At 41.3% G+C, this 22,124-nt stretch overlaps 1 protein-coding gene and 1 long non-coding RNA gene across 4 annotated transcripts in view; one reads left to right on the top strand and one right to left on the bottom strand.

The window, feature by feature from the left end:
* RHOA (ras homolog family member A) overlaps positions 1–15,055 on the bottom strand; it is a 36,312-nt gene extending 21,257 nt beyond the window's left edge. For 2 of the 3 annotated variants that reach the window (XM_078385518.1, XM_078385519.1), the window contains exon 1: positions 8,466–8,626. The gene's annotated coding sequence lies outside the window, so the exon portion shown is untranslated. Of the gene's footprint in view, positions 1–8,465; positions 8,627–14,924 lie in introns of those variants that run through there. The other variant, XM_020789399.3, reaches the window with a different exon arrangement.
* Positions 15,056–15,151: 96 nt separating this feature from the next.
* Positions 15,152–16,251, top strand: LOC110076873 (uncharacterized). The gene is made up of 2 exons (XR_002300196.3): positions 15,152–15,254; positions 15,851–16,251. It is a non-coding gene; the product is annotated as an uncharacterized LOC110076873 (long non-coding RNA).
* Positions 16,252–22,124: the final 5,873 nt, after the last annotated feature.

The following is a 22,124-nucleotide window of genomic DNA, read 5'->3' as shown; positions in this document are numbered from 1 at the left end:
AACCGCCCGGGCCATCTCCTTGTACCACAAGGCGACTTGGGCTTCGACAGGAGCGCCAACCATATCAGCTGGAAACTCTCATAGAGCATTCAAGAATCCTTCAGGATCCATAAGTCTCCTGGGGTGGATAATTTTAATTGATCCCCCCACCCCTGCAGAGGATAGTAGTGGCAGAGAGTCTAAATTTTACCAGGAAATTGTCCGACCATGACAACGGAATCAAAGATAAATCCACCACATCCGGATCACCATCCCCCCGTCCCGTTGAGAATACTAGGTCAAGTGTATGGCCTTTCTCATGAGTTGGGCCGATGACATGTTGAGACAGCCCCATGGTTATCATGGCGGCCATGAAGTCCTGAGCTGTTCCTGATAAATTGGCCTTGGCATGGAGGTTGAGGTCTCCCAGTACCAAACGTCTGGGGGTCCTCACCACCAGATCTGAGATCACCTCTGTCAGCTCAGGTAGGGAGACTGTTGGTAAGCAGCAGGGTGGGCGATACACCAATAGAATCCCTAATCTGTCTCGCAAGCCCTACACACAATATAGGCCCTCTAGACCATTTCCCAAGGAAAAGTGGAAGGAATCCTTGTAGACTATTGGCACACCTCCTCCCCGCCCCTCCGGGCAACCCTGGTGTTGGACCAAGTACCCAGGGGGATATAACTGAGATAGAGGAACTCCTCCTTCTTCTCCCACCCAGGTCTCAGTAATGCATGCCAGGTCGGCCCCCTCATCCAAGATTAAGTCATGGATGAGGGTAGTCTTGTTTTTTGCCGACCTGGCATTTACCAACAGTACCATGTGGCCAGGGGGGTGGCTGATATGGTCACCTGGTACCATTCGGCTGGGAGCAGAGCTAGAAAGGGGGATAGGTGTAAGGTATCTAACCTCCTTTATTTATTTATTTATTTATTTATTTATTTATTTATTTATTTATTTATTTATTTATATGCCGCCCATCTAGACATAGTCTACTCTGGGCGGCTCACAACATGCAACATAAAAACAATTTCAAATATACACAGTTTTATATTTTTCCTACGCGGGCATGCCCTACTCCCACCGCCATATCTTCCCCTGCCGTATATTGTCTCTACTGGTTGCCCCAGAGGCCCCTCAAACCCACCTGTTTCCCAGCTTGTTCCCCAGCCAGTTCCCTCAGGGAATCTGGCAGCCGGCGGGAGCCCAGCCATAGTCCCACCATCTCTCATTCAGTGAGCTGTAGAAGGCAGATGTTGTCCGGCTCCCCTGAGCACAGAAATGCTGGTCTGGTGGGGCCCTTGAAGCAGCTCCGACTAAAAGCCTTCTTTCCCCCTTGAGCCAGGTGGCTGATGTTGGGAAGGGGGAGGCAGCCAGAGGCAACAGGGTCCAGTCCTGCAGAGCAGAGGGAGACTTAGCCAGCTCCCTTGGCAAAAGGCTGGCAGCCGCCCAACTACAAACCCACCATCTCTCCCCAAACAGACTCTTTTTCAGCCCAGTAAGACAAGGAATTGGTCTCTTTTGGCTTGTAGGCCTCTACCTCTGACTCTGCCATGACTTTCCTCTGCAGGTCATGGCAGAATAAACCCATGCTGTGCTTGTCAAGACAGGGTCCCAGAAAGCTTGCCCTGTTGTTGCATGGGTGAAGGACTTGGGCTCTAGAATATACTACTGGTTACTCCAGCAATCTTTCAATCAGGGAGAAGGTAGAGTACCATCAATTTCCCACATCCTACATTAGGCAATACAGTGCCAATCCCAATTATTTGTGGCTCTGCAGCAATAGCACACTCCGAAATACTGTGGTGAAAATGTCCTGCCACTTTTCTAGCCCACTCAATTATGCATTCATGTGTCTTCCATACCCTGTAAAGCACCCTGAACTACTAGGTTGAGAGTGGGGGCCATACACTACACCCCTTTTATCTTCCCAGCCTGTAGTACTGCCACCATGTTTCTCCATTGCCTGTGACAAACAGACCTTGTTTTCCAATAGCTAGACTCCACTGATGCAGGGATGTGGTGGTGCCAGGGACGTGGTGGCGCTGCGGGCTAAATCGCAGAAGCCTGTGCTGTAGGGTTAGAAGACCAGCAGTCGTAAGATCGAATCCACGCGACGGAGTGCCCGTCGCTTGTCCCAGCTCCCACCAACCTAGCTATTCGAAAGCATGCAAATGCAAGTAGATAAATAGGGACCACCTTCGGTGGGAAGGTAACAGCATTCCGTGTCTAAGTCGCACTGGCCATGTGACCACGGAAGATTGTCTTAGACAAAACGCTGGCTCTATGGCTTGGAAACGGGGATGAGCACCGCCCCCTAGAGTCGAACATGACTGGACAAAAATTATCAAGGGGAACTTTTACCTTTACCTTAGACTCCACTGATGCAGCCTGTCCATCAGAGCATCTTAGATATTGTGAGCTGTGTGGCTGCCCTCCATCATAGCCACATTCAACAGGCCACAACTGTATCCTGCACATGTGTTTTGCTCTGTGCCTGATGCCTTTACCTCTAACCAGTGTCCTGTCAGACATGTTCTGCACCCTAGATACCAGACATCCTACTTGTAACGTGTACCACCTGTGCCCTGGCCAACTGCTCCTGTATCAGTTGCCTAAATCTGGCACCACCTTACAGCTATGGGTCATTTGGAATGGAAATTGGTAATGGTGTGCCAGTCCTATTACAAACCTACAGAAACCAGCATTCTATTTATTTGTTTCATTTGCAGATTGCCTTTCTCACAACAAGGGAACCCTTGTTTTCCACCAGAGAGTATGGCTGGTCATCCAGAGCTAACATTATTCATCTTCTTCTTCTTCTTAGAACTGCAGAACTGGAAGACACCCTATGGGTCATTGTCAAGGGGGCACATTGGGAAACCAAACTCTGAACCACTGGCTCCATAGCAAGATGTTGAAACCACCATGGCCACTGGTATTGGAAGCCACTGAAAGGTCCAGCAGAACCAACAGGGACACACTCCCCCTGACCAGTTCCTGGTGTAGGTCATTCACCAAGGTGACCAAAGCTGTCACCATCCCATAGCCAGGCCTGAATTCACATGAAAATGGATTGATAATCCACTTCATTCAGGAATCCATGAAGCTGAGAAACCAACACATACTCTGGTACCTTGCCCAGAAATGGAATATTTGAGACTGGCCAACAGTCATCCAGTAAAGTGAGATTCAAAGAGAGCTTTTTCATTAATAGTATTATTACTGCCTCCTTTAAGCATGCTGGGATCATACCCTGCTGAGAAGAGGCATTCACCACTCTCCTTACCCACTTGGCCATTCCCCCATCTGGCTGTTTTATAAGCCAGGAAGGGCAAGGGTCTAGCACACATTTGGTGGCTTTGGGAAAAAATATCAAGAAATTTTACACAGTACTATAAGCAGTTACATATATCAGAAATAACACCGCTGTACATGGAATCTTCTGTATCTCCAGGCAGAAGATAATATGTACTATTGTTCAGAAGCTGGATGAACTTAAGAATAGGAAAAAAAGGGAAAAAATCTATTGTTGGTTTAGAATAAAGGCTTGACTAAAACACACACTATTGCTACATGCTCATCAGTAATCAATACAATGATTGAAATCCCACTGGTGTAATTTCATGTGCATAAGCTGGGCCTGGAGGCAGATTTTTGGACATTAAAGACTCTCCACTCCACAGCCCCCAAAGGCCTCCCCAGGCTGAAAGGGATCCCTAGGAGGCTTTGGACTGCAGGAGGGGTTAATTGGAAACGTTTAATTAGCGTTAAAAGAAAACGCCAATTTATGATATCATTAGCCATGTGCTCATAGGATTTCAGCCACTTAATCACGAGTACACAGAACCACTGTCTTGTATATATTTGAGATTCATCCAGATTTCTGTATCTGCTTCCTTTGTAGTCTGAAAAACAACAGACTGAGCAGAGGCTCAGCAGAGATGTAATCCAACTGTAGCACACTGAACGAAACAAGCTTACAGCATGTGAAACATTCATTGCCTCCTTTACCCTACATTTGTTAATGATCCCTCTTTTCCTCTCACAGTTTTCCTCACGTAAAAGTTGCATTTGTGGTGATTATATCTGTAATGCAAAAGCTTCCAGAGCTTAGGATCAAAAGAAAGAAACTATAAGGTTTAACTTTCTCCAATAGTGTGAATATTTAATTTTCTAGTGTGAATTAAAACCGAACCAGTCCCAAACGTATTATGTTGAATCAGAACCAGATTGAATAATTATAGCAGACTATAATGTGAAACTGGTGAACTAAAATTCATTAGGAAGTTCAAGACAAAGTACAAAGGTCTGTTTCTCACTTATCAAATGACATGCTATCAGGGAACCAAGGCAGCTGTATTATGAAAGGCCAATGTAAATACAATTATCACTATCCATACTTTCTGAATTTCATTTGTCCCTGTTCTTACTATTTAGAGTTTCCCATCCCTATTAATATGTTTATGCTTTTTAGTAACTCAATATAACCTGACTAGAATAGTTCAGTGGTTCAGGTATCTGGTTGTGGAGTTTGATTCCCCACCATGCTTCTGAGGAGAAGAGTTAATCTATGTAGCCATGGGAAAGCTGTACAGTCCCAGGACACCCTCCAGAAGAATGGAATGGTTCTGAGTACCCTTCTGAGTATTCTCTACTCTGAAAACCCGAAAAAGAGTCACTATAAAGTCAGAAATAGAGTTAACGGCATGAAAACAAAACACTCCCTCCAAAACAACACTTTATGTATCCGATCAGTAAAGTGCAGTCCACAATTATGCTGTAATTTAGGATAATACAAGTTTGTTCTCTTAAATAAACTAATAGCAAAATTATACAGCAATACCCTGAACACTATGTACAAATGAAAACAATTCACCCTTATGCATCCTTATGTCCTTGGTAAGGAAGGAAAGAACTACAGTACTCTTGAAATTTTAGGACAAAGAAAAACTAATTCTAAACACAATGAATTGGGCAAACTTCCAAAGAAACACAGAACTGAAACAGTCCATCTGTAAATTGGCTATGTAAAAGTAATGAACTCCTACTTTCAGAATGTCACTGCCAGACAAAGAGCTGTTTGTGTTCAGTACAACAATCTGCAGATTCTGTTCCCAGAAAACCCATAACAATATGCTTTCAAGCTAGGCAAATATCTTGTTTATGGAACTGCTAATTTTGTAGCTTTAATCCAATTTTACATTTCATCGTACTTTTGACAAATATACTTTAGCAGAGAGAGCATTACGGACAACTCCTGGTACAGTAGATATCACAATGAGAGAAAAATAGCTAGAAGCCATGGCAGAGAAAATTAAGTCTCCTCCTCCTTGAGCTGGAACCTCCTGCAGCCATCAGCCAGAATCTGGTTAGTTATGTCCACTAGTATAACTCCATTAGCACAAATTTCAGTGGTGAACTGTCACAAGTTTAAAAAATCAGTATAGGCATTTTAAAAATTGTGTACTGGTGATTCAGTGTGTGAAAATATACATCAGTACAGACTTCTTATTTATGCCAATGGAATTTTGCCAGTTTAGCCAAGTATGTTTAGTTATTTAAAATATTTTAACTTGCCTTTCTCCTTAAAAAGGACCCTTTTTAAGGAGCAGCTTACAATAATTAAAAGACAGCATTTAAGTTAATAACAAGTATAAAAAACTAAAAGGATCAATGAGTATAATACCAAAATACATAAACAACACATTGAATGCAGTAAGGTACAACAATCCATTTAAAAAAACCTAACTCAGTAGCCATTCACTCAAGGAAAGCTTGCCTGAAGAGAAAGGTCTTTGCCTGCTTGCCGAAGAACTGCAAAGATGAGGCCTACCTGGCCTCCTATGGGAGGGAGTTCTAAAGTATCGGAGCACCAACAGAGAAGGCCCTCTCTCCTGTGTCCCCAACCAAATGCACCTGGGAAGATGGTAGGAGCAAGAGGAAGGCCTCTGCTGATGATTTTAACACTCAAGCAAGCTTATGAAGAGAGAATAATAATAAAGGGATAAGTACTGTAGTAGGACTGTGGCAATTAGGTACAAACATATGGCAGACTAGAATACAGTGGGGTCTTGACTTAAGAACGGCTTGAGTTAAGAACATTTTGACTTAAGAACCACTCTCATAGGAAAATATTGACTTGACTTACATACTTAGATTTGAGTTAAGAACTGAAAAAAAACCACGTGGGAGGCAGGGAAAGTGCAAAATTTGAACTTTCAGTTAACTGTTGGCCAGTGAAAAGGGTGCCTGTCTGCTTCCTCACTCCTCCCAGCGTTTAGAGAGTGGATTGGGAGTCTTCAGACTGCCTGGTACTGCCTGGACTGTATTTTCCCTGCCTTCCCTGAACCTTTCTTGACCTAAGAAAAAAAGAAACAAAATATCCCCCTCTAGTAGTCAAAGGCAGAATAGCAGCTTCCCATTAGTTTCTATGGACGGAAAAGAGCAGATACGGATCAAATGGTTTTCAATGCATTCCTATGGGAAATGCAGATTTGACCGGAGAACTTTTTGACTTGAGAACCGCCTTCCAATACGGATTAAGTTCTCAAGTCAAGCCCCCACTGTATTATGTATACTTAATAAAAGATCCAGCTCAGTAGTATAGCTGCAGGTAAAAAGAGAAACGAATGAAAAATATATGCATTGCGATGCAACATAAAGCCTCGCTGTAAGAATGAAAGAGTGCAAACAATACAATTAGTCATAAATGCACATGAGGTGGTGGTAAGATTTGAGCCATTGTTTAGGAAATACATGTGCTGCTTATGTAGTGGTATTAATGAAGTATCATGCATTGGATGGTGTCAGTTTAGGACTCAGAAGACCTATTTTCAAATCTGAGCTCAGGCAGTTGAGGAGGGGTGGCAATGGTAAACCACTCCTTGAACAACTCACATAACTTCATAAACTCACTTGAGTCACCCTAAGTCAGAAGTGACCTGACAGCATGTAATAAAAACATTCATTAAGAACTTGCTTTAAATCAACGCCTCCTATCCAATTTTAATTTTTTTCCTGTTAAAATGCTTTTTTATTTTTAAAAAGTAATACACAGCAATAGTTTAATTTAAAATATTTCTTATTATGGAATAAAGATTGCAAAGGCAAATTCCATATTATTAATGAACGTAGTCATAGAATCATTCAACAAATGTTGTAAATGGAGTCTTAATTTTGGATTTGGGTCTCAATTTTAAGGGGCTTCCATAGGCTTCTTTTGGGATTATGATAATTTTTCTATCTTCTCTAATATTCCAGTCTAGAACTCAATCTAGAAGACTCAGGAAAGTTTGAAGAGTCATAAGAGTCTGCGGTTCCAGGGTGGATCTGATTTAAATCAAACTGACTTAAATCAGAATTGATACTACCACTAAAATACTTGATTTAATAATATGACCACCTCAAAACCAGCGGTCTTGCTTGCTATAACCTTATGAAGCATTTTTCACAAAACATATTTTCGTGAAAATCAGGACAAGGCTGTATGTTCCTCAAAACAATACAAATGCTGGAATAGGTGATACCTTTACTGGACCGCTGGCATCCTTCAGTCTCGAAAGACTATGGTATCGTGCTCTGTATCGAGGACTTGGAACAGCGTCTAGTGTGGCTAAGAAGGCCAATTCGAGAGTGACAATCCCTTCTACATTGAAGACAAATCCCATCTGTCCCCTGTCCAGCTCCCTGATTTTGCTGCTTTTGTAACTGCCTCTTTGCCTCAGCCTGCTGGACAAATGTCTTTTCAAATTGGGAGAGGCCAGCCTGCCTCCAGGCTGAACGCTCAGATGTCAGGATTTCCCATCTGTTGAGATCCATTCCCAAGGCCTTCAGATCCCGCTTGCAGGTGTCCTTGTATCAAAGCTGTGGTCTCCCTCTGGGGCGATTTGCCTGCACTAATTCTCCATACAGGAGATCTTCTGGAATCAGACCATCAGCCATTCTCACGACATGCCCAAGCCAATGTAGACATCGCTGTTTCAGTAAAGTAAATATGCTAAAAAATCCAGCTTGTTCTAGAACTACTCTATTTGGAACTTTGTCCTGCCAATTGGACCATTAAGAAAATATTCTTGTAATCTCCTGAACCAGACTGACTCCAACTGTAGTAATGCTCTATAACTTTGAAACTTCTGCATCTAAAAATGTGCACTTTCAAAGAGATGTAAGCATTTTAGTTTGTCTACACACATTTGCAGAGGGACAATAGCTAAGATTCTCAAAGAATTCGTTTCACTCAAGGGAATGAAAGAAAACAATACTGGAGACTCGCAGTGCTTCCATTAATTTCCTACATAATATCAAGGGGAAAAATGAGTAACTTCCACCATAATTAAAATGAAAGAGTGATCAGGTCTGCTACTCTATATACTGCTTCTAACAAGTATGTTTGGAAGTACTGCATCAAATACTTTACCCAGACTCTTCTACAACAGTCAAAGACGTGTCTGCATTTCACACAAATGAGAAACTTACAAACCTGGGTCAATGAGGAAACCAAATTAAGCCTTCATAAACACCAGGTGTCCAATGCCTTTAAAACCTGCCTTTCTTTTCATCATTCTACTGTGGCACTGATGGACAACATGTGTCTCCTGAGCTATGTGAATCCTCCAGGTCCATTTTCATGTGCCCCAGCACCTGGAAAAAAAACTTTATACTCAGAAAATCCTTATGTCCTCTATGTGTATGCGACACTTTTTACATGTTTTGAGAGGGTTCCAACCACTTCTAAAATATCTCACATACTTTAGAAATCTTACTAGGATTTCCGTAAGTGCCGATCAATATGACAGCACATGACACACAAACACTGTTTAATAAAAAGCACACTAACCTATCACATTAAAAGCACCTGCACTTGCCCCAATACTATGGAATATCTTAGCACTTCAGTACTTTTCAAAGTACTGTATCAAATACATTTCAACATTAATAACATACTATGAGTGGCAATACCAGTCATTTAAATGAACTTTACAAAATCCCTGATTTCAGAACATAAGAAAATTTGTAGAAAATGTTACTGAATGATTGTCTAAGCTCTTGATATTTAATTGGCTTAGTAACCAATCATGTTTTTGGTCTCCACTGTGTCACATGATGCAGAGAAAAGGGGAATTTCTTTATAGTATTGGGCTTTTGGAGAAGTGGCATCAGTCACTATCACTGCTTCTACTCCTTCAATCCTCAGTTTTAAAAAGTTTATTCTTGAACTTAAGCAAGAAAACAAAGAGTCACAATGAGCAAAAGCCTTCATACTCTTACAAACATGTGGGAAGATGTGCTAAACTTGCATATTTAGTGAAAAGTATTTTCTTCATGTTATGATTTGGTCCTTTCCCCTTGGTTTTAGTGTATGCTTATTCTACTAATGGCACACTCAAACAGCTATGAAGGCATGAAATATAAATGAAGCACTAATCTCCCATTCCTAAACCACTTAGATTGTAAAATAATAATTCTAGTCCCAATTTCAATTTACAAAGGCTGGACTCAATAAATTAAATCTGCTGGTGTAATTCAATCAAACAAATCCCAGCAATAATCCCAGGTGGACTTTAAACAACAGTTGATATCCAGATTTCCTTGAACCAAAGTTGGACTACACTGGCACCACACTGATGTCTATAGAATGTCATGTTCTCCTTATATCCAGAATAAGTATAAGAATTTGACCCAGTGAAAGCATCTATGATTATCTTGTGGACTATGTATACATACCTGTTACTCTATAAAGACAGTCCTGGCAACTGAAAGGTATGCACAGAACAGCAACTACTGAAGGTGCTTTGGAGTAATACGTCAACTATGACACTCCTAGAAGGAAGTAAATCTCTTCTCTATTTGCAAAGCAACATACTCTATCCATGCAAATTTTCTCACAGAAAAAAATTATGTACTGATGCATACACTAAACATCTTACACTTATAATAATAATTTGCAACAAAGTGAGTGAGAAGTGTTAAATGAAATAAAAGAACAAAAACATTAGAAATTAATTGAAGAGGACATATATACCATAACAATATTGTACTATAAATGCTTAATGGGAATTCCAACCGAAAGAAATAATATTGGGAGCATTTCAAAAGAATACTAGAGCACAGTAAACCTCATTATTTGTAAGGAAAATTTATTTTCTGTATAAGACAGGGACCAAAATCCTGTTGCTTATTGTAGTATATCACACTAGACTAGGCCCACTGAATGAATGGGGATTAATTTGGGAAATCAATTCTGCTGAAAGTTCCAATGATTCAAATGGCTTGATTCTAACTTACTATGACATACCATGCTAAAGTACGTTGCAGTTACAGTAGGCCCATTTGAATCAATGAAACTTACATAGGAGTTGATGCCCCAAATCCCCATTGTGGCCAAGTCGCTCTTCTATACTAACAGATTTCCCACAACAGTTCTGAGAGTACCAAGCCTGTTAAGACATCAAAATATATGAAGGGACTCAGAAAAAAAAGCAGACAGTTCAAACACAGGCTGGGTAAAAAACAACAACCTGAAAATGACATATAGGCAGACAGAACATTGTACTAACATGGTACACTGGCATATCACATGAAAAGCAAAAAATTAACAGTGTTAAATAAGACAAAATATTATACAGGAAGTGAAGGGATAAAGGGGTGGCTTTGGACAAACATATGAGAGACTGTATCAGTTTACTGGCTACTTTCACTCTTCAAAAGACAAAATTGTGGAAGGAAAATAAATGCTGTCATTGTTTGTTTTAGTAGGCAAGGTAATGAGGATAATAAGAAGAGTCTTCCTGGGCAGGGAATGTAAGTATTTGTTACTTTCTGCTGTTATTACAACATCCCAATCTGTTTATAACTGGGATAGCACTCATGTAATGAAAAAATTCATACACAAATAAAAAAAGTTGAATTTTTTCCGAACTATTGGACTATTACGGTGGAACCTCTACTTAAGAACTTAATCCATTTTGGAATGGTGTTCTTAAGTTGAAACGTTCTTAAGTTGAAGCAAAATTTCCCATAGGAATGGACTGAAAACCAATTAATCCGTTCTGGCTGTTTTTTTTTTGTTATGTAGAGGTGCATTCGTACATTGAAGCATTAGTTCCCATAGGAACTAATGCAAAGCTGGTTAATACGTACTCTACCACTAGGGGGAGAATTTTTTTTTAACCTAAGATGACCTAAGGTTAAAAAAAAGAGCAGGAAAGGTTTTTTTTCCTGTTCTTATCTTGGATTTCTGTTCTCAAGTAGAAGCAAAATTTAGCAAATGGAGCTGTTCTTAAGTCGGATTGTTCTTAAGTAGGGACGTTCTTAAGTAGAGACCCCACTGTACTTATAATCATCAGTGGTGAATTGCTACAAGTTAGGAAGTTGACAAAGGCATCTGCTGTCACACATCAGTCATCTGAGTCAGTATTCAATTTCAAATGCCTAAACTGACTTCTTAATTTGCAGAAATTTCCTGCTGAAATTGAGCTGATGTAAATATATACTGTAATAGGATTCCTGACAATATATTATAAAACAATGGGAGACATTCAATATTGTACAAATACTGTAGATTTCATAGTTTTTTCATCTCTTTTCCCCAAACTGCTTGCTTCAGAGGATGCCCTAAAGACATAGTCTGAGTGCACTGAGTTGCCTACCCATAGTTTAGATAGCCAACATCCTCCAAAAGCACATTAGATTGAGCTGCCAATACCCTCACCAAGTTGTTTCTTGAAACAGAATATTAGCAACAAGGCAACAGTTGTTAAGAAATCCTCCTGGAACTGGGAGACCTTAAGGAGAAGTTTCACTATCCCTTCTTTCAAAGATGCATTCTTTATCTGTCAGACACCTGCAGTCAATTCCCACTCTTTCATCCCAACTTTTAATGCTGAGAGAAACAAGGAGTTATATCTCAGAGATATCTTATGAAATCTCCAAGGCATCAGAGGAAAATTCTGAATTATGTAGAAATGACCGGCTCAGAGTGGAAAAGCACATTTTTCAGGCAATAAAATAATGACTTCTTAATCATTCCTATCCTTTGAAATCTTTTCAAAACAGTTCCTATCTGTAATCACAGAGTCTTCCCCTCCTACTGCAGTGTTAAATACATAACTCTGCCATAGCAACTGTACAATCACAACAGCATCTCTAAAATCCTTCAGCATCATTTCACAGATGGCTATCAGGAAGACCTGTTGACTTTCTACAATATTACCTGTACTAGATTATGAATAGGAAATACAGGAACATAAATGTTGCTGATTAATTGCCTACTGGTTTCAGAGTTAAGTGTTACTGGCTCATGCTCTGGCTTCAGATATTGATTTAAAACAGAACTAGAGTGAAGTATGGCTTGGACCTTAGTTCCATTATCCAACAGACTTAAACTTTCAGAATAAACTGTGAAAAGTATGTAAGACACAGACAAGATCCAAAAACTGCTATCTATGCTACTAATGGAAAATCACACTTAACTTGACGAAAGAACTGGCACAGTGTAGCACTTGCTTTTTAAGAAACATATTTCTTTCTTCTGTAGAATTATCACAAAATACAACCAATAAGCTTATATTATAATTTTGCTGGCAAGCCTCTATGATCACAGAACAGTCCTTATTTTATCCTCATGGCCTTTACTAAGGTAGGCTTTACTGACAGACAGTGAATAATCCAGTTATCAAATGAGCTTCATGACAAAGAGAAAAACTGAAACCAGATTTGCCTACAAAAATGTACAGCTTAGAATAGTAAGATTCAGATTCTATTTCAGTCACAAACATGTAAGATGGTTTCAAACCATTTGTAACTGGGGAATTAATACAATGAAGCAGTGTGTTATGAGGTGCTTTGAACTCTCATAGTATGTTGCATTAACTGTTACCTAAGAATTCTGCTGAATATGTTTCTAAACATGTGCAACTATACTAAGATTTATAGGGATCTGATTAGTGATTACGTTTATTTTTTATTTCATCAGAACAAGTGACCTTTTGGGTTCATTCCAACTCTACAGTGAGGTGACATTCTAAAGGTAGGACTAATGCACTGGTAGGTCTTCTTCTGTGGTGGTCCCATTCTTAGGGAATGCCTGACCCAGGATGCACACATGTATTTCACTCTAGTTCAGGGTGGATAAAAATCAGTTTGATTTAAATGATTTTTAAAATGTAAATCAACCAAAAAAATCAGATTTTTAAATTTAACCCATGATTTAAATCAATTTTATTTAAATCAAAACCACCTTGCTCTGGTTGCTTTTAAATGGGTCTTGAAAACCTAGTTGTTCCAAGCTATTTTTAAATTAATGTACATCCTTTTTTAAATAATGTTCTTTTAGGACTGAGTATTGAAATATTGCTACATTGCTGCTTTAATTAATTACAGTACATTTCATTATTTTGACCTTTCTGAATTATTTGGTGAGGGCCTTTGCCTAAAGAGGAAGTGCAAATACAGTATATTGTAAATATTTAAATAACAAAACAAGAACAGGCAGATGGGCTACTTGTGGATCATCAGCTGATTTACAGAGTATAGTAACAACAACAACAAAAACACCATGGCTGGCTTACCCTAATCACCTGTCTCTTTTTTGCAATTTTTGCCTGCATTTATTTTCAGATATGATCAGCTAAGCAGACCTCACAAATCCTGATATCTGCCTGTTTCCCCATATTACAGAAAACATGCTTTGCATATTATTAGGTTGCAGTAAACCTTCAGTAACCACCTGTTGATGTCAGGCAAATCCATCAATCTCCTAACAGTGTTTAACTTATAACACTGTTTAATAAGTATGCTATCTGAAACACCTTTCAACAGAACCAAGATTTTCCTACTTAACTTGAAGACACTGCAAATAAAAATAAAACCCAAACAAAACAAAAGTTCATATGCTAAATTTTTTACAATAATGACCTATCTCTAATATATTAGTTAATAAACCATAATATTCCCCAGTTAGTTTTAGGACTGGGTATTGAAATATTGCTACATTGCTTTAACTACTTTTTCTTATTTCTCCTCTCACAGGCTTAGAAGATATAACATTATTGCTATGATTTCATCTGCTGACACTCTAAAAAGGCGGGTGGGGGGGGCGAGAAAGGGAGGAAATCCACATAACATGCTACCATCAAGCCAAGCTTGTGGGAATGTCCTACAGAGATGAAGAGCCACACTGCCAAGGCTACACCCCGGAGGCCGCGATGTCAGCCCTAGAAGCTCGCTCACGTTCCCACCGCTCCTCAAACTTGCTTTGTGTTTTTTCACAAGTGTTGGGGAAGGACCAAATAACATAACGGGGGGAGGCCGGGCGGGGGCGGCCAGAGAGAGAGAGACGAGAGGAAGCCACCTCAGCAACAGCAGGGAGTTTCCCACCAGAAGAAGAAGAAGGAAAAAAAAAAACCCTGAACTGCGTTGGGGAGAGGAAGGAGGACCACCAAAGAAGACCAGCCTCAGCGCCACCGGGAGACCCGCTCGGCTCGGCTCCCCTTTCAGGAGGCAGTGCCTGAACTCGACCCACCGGGGCGGGGAGAGGGAAGAGAGAGAGAGAGGCAGAGAGCCCTCGACTGGAGGGCCGGAAGCATTTACACCCTCCTCAGCCGGTAGCCCCTCAGGAGGACTCTCTAGTCCCCCTTCTCCCCAAGGCACCGAGGGAGGCAGAGAAGCCCTTCCCGCCGCCCAGGCGGCTGTGGAGGTGTGCGGGCGTCGGCTTCCTATCCTAACCGCCTCCCCCAGGAAGAGCTGAGGAGGTTCCCGCTCCCTCGGCGGCCGCTTGAGGGCGGGTGGGGCAAGGCCGCACAGGGAGCGGCCGCAACCAGGGCCAAGTTCGGCTCGGCTGGGCTTCCCTTCCCTTCCCCGTCGTGGCTCTCTCTTCTCTCTTCCACCCCGCGCACCGCCTCACCGCCCGGGGGTGGGAGTGGGGGAAACGCTTCGCTACCTGAGGGGCTCCCGGCGTCTCCCCCGGCGCTGCTTCCCGATTCTGCTACGGGCCCAAACTCCGACCGCGGATACGAACGGAAACCGGCGGGGCGGGTCTAGAGGGGGAAGCGCGTCCACGCTCTCTCATACAAAACGCGGCGTGCGCGCGCCCGCCTCCCCAGCGTCCCTCCGGCCAATCCGCTTCGGCGGCGCGGAGGCTGTCGGGAAAAGGCGCTATAAAAGCCCGCAATCTATTTGTGAACCTGCGGAAAGTTTCTCGGCGGTGGAAGGGAAAGTCCTGGGGCGTCGACACACACACGGGCGCGTGTTGACATGGACCGAAGGCACGGTAGGCATGGGGGGGGGGCAGCGGCGGTGTTCCTGTACGCTTATGACCGACCTCCGTTTGTTTGGGTTCAGCTTGGCCGGGGTGGGGTGGACAGATGTTCAAGGAAAACGTGGCCGCCTAACTTCGGGTAGAGCGTGCGTAGGAGCGGCACCTGCCCCTGGGTCGCCTTCAGGCCGAAAAGGAAGCACCAGGACTGCGTGACGAGGTGGACGTTGATGAGCTGCTGTTATTTGCTTTTTCTCAACCAAGCGGAGGGTGATAACGAAGCTGTCGTAATGCTAACAGGATATTTATTGGTACTTAGAAAGATGAGTACTTTGTGTTTACATTCCTGCTGCGCCATCCTCGTTTTGCCGAAGTGCAGCTTAAAGTAGCCGAGAAGATTCCGAACTCACCTGACTGAAGATGATTATTGCCCAGGGTACCCACCACTTTGGAAACAGGTTGATGGTGGTGGTGGGGGGGCGGGGAAAATCCAAACCCAACACAATTGTGCTATTTTTTAAAATGAGATTCGCCGGCGCCTGACATTTAATGGGTGCTTCGGGAAAGTTTCAAAGTGAATTCAAATGGGTGGTCTGGTGTCATTTTCACAGACAAGCTTGAAGGAAGCTGCGGGATACTGAATCAGTCTGTTGGTCCATCTTCCACACGAACAATCTACTCAACTGGAGTAAGTCCACAAATTATGCTACTATGGTTCCTGAATTGGGGGACAAGAATCTTTCCCAACCCTTCTGGTGTTGCTGGGCCTCGTACCTTTTGCATCAAAAGCCATGTTCTACTATACTTGTTTGATGAGAAAATATGGGCTGAATAAAGCTAGCAATAATTTTATTACTAACAATATACTTTACTGCTTTAATCATGGTTTCCTACAGGCATTGGACAGACACTATCTCTGAAACTTATATGTACACAATATTGATGTGTCATTTTAGTATGAAGACCTGGAGGATGTTCAGTTTGTAAAATGGCTCATAAACTTTAGAGACTGCACTTCAGTTGATTCATTCAAAATACATTGGGGTAGAGCTTTATGGCTACACCATGGGCTACCAGAAAGATAGGTGTGGGTTCTAGATCAGATCAAGCCTAAATTCTCAATAAAAGCCAAGACGACTAAACCAAGGTTATTATATCACAGGAGAAGGCAGTTCTGGGCAAAGTGGGAGATAGTAAGAATAGAGATGGATGGTCTCAATAAAGTAAACCATACACAATAGCCTTTTAGAAGTCACTGATAGAATCTCCACAAATCAGAAAAGAGTTGATAACATGTAACAGTTCTCTTACAGAACACAGGCTTCTATAGCCAAGTTTTACTGGGTATGTAAAAATGCTTACAGGAAATTTCTCTTCTTTCGTCTGTAGGCCTTGCTTGTAGTTCTAGCAGACAAATATTTGAGAAAAGATCATCATTGGGATTTGTCCATAAAAATATAGGATAAAGTAGGGGGACTGGGGTTTTGGAGGATTAGTAATAATGTTTAGTATATTTTAATTTTGTTAATTATTGGATGGGCCTCAACTGACAAGACAAACTGAATTTTAAAGAGGCAAAACTTACTGCTTTAAATAAAATCTGATCTCTGCCTAAAATAAGGCCTCTGTAAGAATTCAACTACTAAGGATGTATTGATTGGTTTGTTCAGCAGCTTTGTATCCTGATGTGCTTTAGGAACCATTAGGCATATTCTAAAACCTAGTGGTAGAAACAGGGACAGAAATAATGGATTAATGAAAGAGATACACCACCCACTCACAGATATAGTGTGGAGAAGTGTTAAAAATGAGAACCTACTTGTAATATCCAGTGATGTTGCCCGTACTGCTTGGAGTGGGCTTCTGAAACTGAATGAAAACTATCGTGAAAGAAGAGGGTTCCCACTATTTCAGGCTGTCTTAAATTAAGAGCGGTTGATGATCCCAATCAGAAGTTTTCTTTCAAGTAGCTTTAGATGAATGCCTCATTAAACCATAATTAATATTCTACATCTACCTCAGCTTTGAATGTTTTTAAAAATAAACTTTTCATTTAACTCTGACATCAAGAGAACCTGTGGAGGTAAAAATATTGATACACAGAGTTGTGATCTTGGCAACTATGTATCTGTCGGAGTAATCGCTACCTGTCCCCTTTGTCATAAAGCAGAGGAAACGAACACATAGCCTTATACGCATTATCACACTGAACTCCTACCATCTGTGGACAGCACAACCACTGGTGAATGACCATAGGAAGATTTGTCCAGAAATTTGAGTGGAGAGCCTTGTGTTCCCTATTGTTGCTTTAAAGAACACTGGGTAAAGTGTCCCACCTGTTTCCTCTCCTTTGGGTAGTTTTCCTGTTCCCCCAGAATAATGGGATGAGATAGCAGCTACAATCCTTGGCATTTGTAAAATTGTCCCTAATATTGGATTGTCTGGTTTATTAGAACAGTGGTTCTCAGTCTTTGTTATGCACAATGAATGATGGAGCAAATACTTATGCCAGTCGAAAATAAAAAACTTGACGGTAACTACTAAGTTTTTGACTCGACAGTGAACAGATAAGTGCTCTTGTTTGGTCACTATGAGCATTAGCAAAATAATGTGGGGTCTTTGCAGAAATAAATGTGTTTTGCTTTTTTTAAAAAAAACACATGTATGCGCATAGGCACACACACACATCTGCGAATTATCTGGAAAAGGACTCCAAATGTGAAAATTGCACAAGAATGCTTGCAGTCCTGCTCAATAGCTGCTTGGGCATTAAGATCATCGGGGAAGCCTTTCTCTTGGTTTCACCACCTTCACGGGTGCATTTTATGGGGACAGAGGAGAGGGCCTTCTCTGTTGCTGCTCCCAGACTTTGGAACTCCTTCCCATAGGAGGCCAGGCTAGCCCCATCTTTGCTATCCTTCTGCAAGCAAGTGAAGAATTTTGTCTTCAGGCAAACTTTACCTCAATGACTGGCTCCCTGCACGTGATCTTTTTAGATGGATTGCTATGCATCAGCGCTTTGATTGTCTTTTTAGTACTGCTTGTGTTTCCCATTTCTGAGAGGGGAATTTTGTTTGTTATTTTTTAATATTTCCATATTTAATGTTTTTAGCTTTAAATATTGCCTTTTAATTATGTATACCAACTGTTTATACTCATTGTTTTGTTATTAAATATTGTCTTTAAATGCTGAAAGCCACCTTGGGTCTTTTTCTAATGAAAAAGGTGGGATACATTTTTTTAAATAAATAAAAATAATATAACAGTAGAATGTAAATGATGTAACTAAGGAGCTGGACTTATTTCCTTAACCATAGAATTTGCAGAAGGTATAAATTACTGTATAAAAATAATTGTGGAACTGCAGAGCTGGAAGGGACCCTATGGATCATCGGGTCCTGCCCTTGTCAAGAAGAGGAATTAAACTTCCAACCTCTGGCTCTGAAGTCAAACCACTGAGCTATCCAGCAGTTCCATCACAAGGTTCAGATTAGAAAAATAACCAGCTTAAAATTTTCTTGGCTTCACAGAAAATACGTTGTGATTTTCATACCTTAAATGCCTCGATAACAATCAGGCATATTCAATTCAAATCAAGCCTATCATATACCATTCTAGATGTTGGAATTCAGCTAAAAATAAAAGAATAGAGTAACAACCACTAACCATTCAGATGCCACCACCATTTCTCAGACCTTACTCCAACATACACAAATACTTTTAATTGCAAAAACCTCACATGCAACCCACACACCCCCCCCCCCATTCAGGAGTCACCTCTCTCTCCATTTCTTCCTGTTCTTTGACAGGAACTATCCTTTGTATATTTTCTGGATTCAGTTTTAATCATGGAACTTCAGCATCACTCAGTGTTAAAATGACAAATGGAGCTGAGTGCAATCTGCATATCAGAAATATCTCATTCTTAACAGAATAGTCACATTTTACTGGTATCTGCTTCCTGGCCTGTATTTTACTTTGTGGATTATTTCTTGTCTCCTTTCAATTTGTATGATGTTAACAGTGACATCTATTTAAAGCATCATGCAAAGCCCTGTGGGCATTAGTTCAAATGGGAAGAGAATATATTCTCATTTACTCCCTATTATAACAAATCAGCCTTTTAACCTATATCTAAATAACTTTGCAGATAGCAGAGAATTCTTTGTTACTTTTGACCTGTATATGCAGCAGATGCAGAAGAATTTTGTTTATTTTAATTGAAAGTAAACCTTAATCATTGCCCTTGACAACCTGGATCCTGATGTCAGTTCCTACATTACTAAAGTGGACATAGTGTTTTTTAACTTGATTTTTTCCTGTGAATTTCTGATTTAGTGTTTTACATGAGAAAGGGCCATTACTGTGTGAAGATAATGACAACTGGATTTGCTTTGATGTAAAAAAATTTTTCTTGTGACACAAGGACAACACATGTAGATAAGACATTTGTTGTATTACTGCATCTCAACTGCACCTGCATTATGATGACAATAATATCAACTTTTTATAGGACTGGTAAGTATATATAGCATGATCTTAAGATCCTAAAACTGAAATTCACTAAGAACAGAATGTCATGGCTATACTGTATATTTTTACATGTGTCTAGGAAACTATTTACAAATCTATTTGGATTATGCAACACGTTTCCCTTCTTGCTACACTGTTACAAGGCTGAAAGAGGAAAAACAAAACATGTAGATTAGCAGACAATCTAAAATGGTCCTAGGTAAGTATTTTCTGTGTGTGGCATTGAATCATGTTTTTGATGGGTAGTACTAAAAATATACCATGGGAGGATTATAAATTTCAGCTGTACTTTGGCCCTCTAAATAACGATTTCATTTGTTTTGTTGCATTTTTCTCCCATAGAAGATCTATGCATGAGGGAATATTGTGAGAAAATGCTGTTGTGCAAAATCCAAGCTGACAGGTTTTGAAGATTCTCCACTAACAAACCCTTCCTTTCCAGTCTCGTGTTTTAAATTCACATCCCCACAGATGATTTTCTAGGATGCTGTACGTAGCTGGTCCCATAAAATCAGTGGTGCCTCGATTTATGACCATAATCCGTTCCAGAACATGGACGTAACTCGAAATGGTTGTAAGTCGAAGCACTATTTCCCATAGGAATGCATTGAAATGCAATTAATCTGTTCCGACCAAAGGAAAAAAATCACAAAAAAATCACAAAAAAATCACTGCAAGACTCATTGGAAATGTGATTAATCCCTTCCGTCCAAAGGGGGGGGGGGGAGAAAAACAAGCAAGCATGCAAGACCCATTGGAAATGCACAGAAAACAAACGGAGCACATCGGAAATGCATAGAGAACAAAGGGGTCAGGTCAGAAATGCAAAGAAAACAGGAAAAAGCAAGGGAAGCATGCAGGACCCAGAAACCCCCCAAGACCCATCAGAAATGGGGAAACCCCCTAAAAAGTAACCAAACCCGACCCATCAGAAATGGGGGAAAAACCCCAAAAAGCAACAAAAAAGCAACAAAAAACCCATCGGAAGTAGTGAAAAAAACCCCCAAAACAAAGACCCCCCCACAGCACAGAAACAACCCCCCACCTCAAAACCATGCTGCAAAAACACCCAGAACCGTTTTTAAAAAGCAGAAAACAGCACCTTACCTTACCAGGCAGCCTGAAGCCTCCCTGCAAATACACACACATGCTCATTCAGAAGCAGATGGAGGCATTCCCAAGCCTCCGATGAAAACCTCTCTTACTGCTGGGGCGAAAGAGCTACAAAGCAGCCTTGTTGCCACCTACAATTAGAAATTTGAATTTCCTGCCTTTTTCTGTTCGTAAGTGGAAGCTCCAGTCGCAAATACAGTGGTGCCTCGCACAATGAGCGCCCCGTAGAGCGATGAATTCGCTCTACGGGGACTTTTTTCGATCGCTAATGCGATCGCAGAGCGACGGCCCCAATGGGCGAAAATCGCAGAGCGAAGGTCGGTAAGCGGTTCGCTTACCGACCTTCGCTTTGCGACCCGCCGATCAGCTGTTCCGCAGCTTCAAAATGGCCATGTGCAGCGTTTTTGTGCCCTCGTTAAGCGAGGGGAGGGCGCGAAAATGGCTGCCGGCCACAGAGGAACATCGCTCTACGGTGAGTAAATCAGCCGATTGGAACGCATTAAACTAAGTTTAATGCATTCCAATGGCTTTTTTCTTTCCGTACAGTGATGTTTCACACAGCGAGGGTTAATCCGGAACGGATTAACCTTGCTGTGCGAGGCACCACTGTAGAAGCAAAATTTTGTGGCTGGGGCTGGTCATAAGCAGAGACATTTGTAAGTCAAGGCACCACTGTACAGTGGTGCCCCGCTTAACGATTACCCTGCTCCACGACGATGTTTTTCCAATCGCTTCTGCAATAGCAAAACGATGTTTAAATAGGAAAAAACTGCTTGATGATGATCGGTTCCCTGCTTTGGGAACAGATTTTTTCACTTTACGACGATCTAAAAACAGCTGATCGTCAGGTTTCAAAATGGTCGGCCGCAGTGCAAAATGGCTCCCCGCTGTTTTCAGGACTGATTTTTCACTTAACAGGCAGCAGAAAATGGCTGCCCTATGGAGGATCTTCGCTGGACGATGAGGTATTTCGCCCATTGGAACACATTAACCGTTTTTAATGCGTTTCAATGGGTTCTTTCCCCCGCTTGATGACGATTTCGTTCTACAACGATTTTGCTGGAATGGATTATCCTTGTCAAGTGGGGCACCACTGTATTTTATTTAGATAGGTACTGCAGAACTATTTCCTAGCTGGCCACAGGATGGTGCCAATGCTGCATCATTTAAAAGGCCGTGTATCATACAGCTTCCTCTCCCCTCCCCCTTCCTCTGGAGTATTGCTTTGAGCCCGCAAGG

Source organism: Pogona vitticeps, chromosome 2 (assembly GCF_051106095.1).
Source record: "Pogona vitticeps strain Pit_001003342236 chromosome 2, PviZW2.1, whole genome shotgun sequence".
Lineage (NCBI taxonomy): Eukaryota > Metazoa > Chordata > Lepidosauria > Squamata > Agamidae > Pogona > Pogona vitticeps.
This window is presented reverse-complemented; position numbering and strand designations above follow the sequence as displayed.